This window comes from Monodelphis domestica, chromosome 1 (genome assembly GCF_027887165.1).
Source record: "Monodelphis domestica isolate mMonDom1 chromosome 1, mMonDom1.pri, whole genome shotgun sequence".
NCBI classification, from domain to species: domain Eukaryota; kingdom Metazoa; phylum Chordata; class Mammalia; order Didelphimorphia; family Didelphidae; genus Monodelphis; species Monodelphis domestica.
The window spans coordinates 499,184,936-499,187,218 of NC_077227.1; the positions used below are offsets into that span (position 1 = coordinate 499,184,936).

A 2,283-nucleotide genomic window follows, 5' to 3' on the forward strand; every position below is an offset into this window, starting at 1 on the left:
ACTTTTCAGTGCCTCCAATTAATTTTCTCTAATACTAGAAGGTGCAGAGAAGCCGATTACTAGAGGAAAGTTCCACACTAACAGTTCCCTATACTACTACCAAAAAAAGTATTTGTTATTGTTGCTCAGTCATGTCCTACTCTCTGTGAATTCATTTGGGGTTTTCTTGGCAAAGAAAAAAGTAGTTTGTCATTTCCTTCTCCAGGTCATTTTACAGATGAGTAAACTAAGGCAAACCAGGTTAAGAGACTAGCCCAGGGTCATACAACTAGGAAGTATCTAAGGCTAGATTCAAACTCAGGTTTTCCTGACTCTAGGCCTGGGACTCTATCCACTGTGCTATGTTACAATGTATTACATTTCTGTAGAATATATTCTAAAATTGGAGGGACCCAAAGAAGATGAGTTTGACCCCAGGACAAGGATGATGTGCAAATTCCTGAAGGGTTCTATTTTTTTTTTAACTCTGATCAACATATTGACCAGTCATAATTCCAGAGGATACTGATAATGAAACAAATTTCCCACTTCCTAACAGTGGGGATGGGTTTACAGGACAGAATGAGTATATATATATATAAATATATATATATATATATTACATAAAGAGAAATATAGCGAATATGGGGATTTATTTTATTCAATAATATATATATATGAAATGGATTTTATTTTCTTGATTTCTCAGTGGTAGACAGGGAGAAGTGGAAGGGAGAGAATTCAGAGCTAAGAATAAAATGAACTGAAGTTTTAAAAAGAAATGTTAGTTATTAATACTATCACACACATAAGATTCTCATTAAATAATAATAGCTAGCACTTATAGAATGCTTTAAGTTTTGCAAAGCTCTTTAAACATGTTATCCTATTTCATATCAATCCTTGAAGCTTTTATATTCCCCATTTTATAGATTAAGAAACTAAGGCTAAGAGAGATTAAGTATATTGTCCATGGTCACACAGCTATCAAGATTTGAACTCAGGTCTTCAGTTCCCCAAATCCAGAACTCTACCCACTGCCTCATCTCAAAGTCAATTGGTTTGCTGCTGGGTAAAGCACCTAACATTAGGAGGTACCAAACAAAAGTTAGGAATTATCTTACATTAATAGATCTGTGAAAGTATAAGTGTGGGTACTCTCTCCACTGAGCAGATAATAATAGTATAATAAAATAATAATAATAATAGTATAATAAAATATAGTGTATATATAAATATTAATATAATAATAAAAATAAAGCATCTACTATATTCTGGGCACTGTCCTGAGGACTTTACAGTTACTATCTTATTTGTTCTTCATACAACATCTTCTTCATACAACAATCTTGGGAAGAAGATTCTCTTTTTAATCTGCATTTCACAGTAGAGGAAATGGAGGCGATCAGAGGTTGTGCCTTACCCAAAGTCATACAACAAGGTGTCTGAAACCAGATTTGAAGTCAGGTCTTCCCAATTCCAGATCTAGAACCCTATCCATTTTGCCACCTAGCTGCTTCATTCCTTATTACATAGTCTTTTTGAATTACTGAACCCCAAAACTTCACCTAAGGACCAAAGTTCTCATGAGAAACCTCTCAAGGGGATGGCAAAGTAACATAGTCAATAAAACACCAAGCCTCGAGTCAGGAGGAACTGGGTTCAGATCTGACCTCACACACTTCCTAGCTGTTGTGACCATGGGCAAGTTACTTAACCACAGTTGCCTAGCTCTTACCACATTTCTGTCTTAAAATTGATACTAAGGCAGAAGGGAAGAAGGAGGAAGAGTACCAAGCTACAATGAAATATTAGATTAAGACTTTGGTAGAGTATGGTGATCTCTATCTGAATAGCACCTCTGAATGTACATGTGTATTTATATAATCTCAAAAAACCTCCACTGGATTTATGTCTAGAGCATGTGTAGACACATACATGTCTGTGTATAGGTGTAGACCTATATGTGTGTGTGCGCACGTGTTTACGTTGTGTGCATATATACTTCTTTGGTACAACTGCAAGAACCAGACTGCAATAAGAGCTAGAGAAAGCTGCACCCAGAGACAAGAAATCTTGGTTCCAGTCTCATCTTTGACATCTTGGCCGGAAGAAAATCTCATCTTCTCCGTGATCCCAAACAGCTCTCTTAACTTCCAGAGGAGGTATGGATCTTCACCGGTTGACAGTTTCTTCACTCAGAGCTACCAAAAATAAACACAAACACAAAACAAAACAAAGCCAATGAAACCTTACACTGTCTGAACAGAACGAGTGGCCACATAAAGGGAGGTCATCATCCCA

General features: G+C 36.4%; 1 non-coding gene across 1 annotated transcript; it reads left to right on the top strand.

The window, feature by feature from the left end:
- The first annotated feature begins 353 nt into the window (after positions 1-353).
- LOC130456674 (U6 spliceosomal RNA) lies at positions 354-459 on the top strand. The gene has a single exon (XR_008915731.1). It is a non-coding gene; the product is annotated as a U6 spliceosomal RNA (small nuclear RNA).
- The last annotated feature ends 1,824 nt before the right edge of the window (positions 460-2,283 follow it).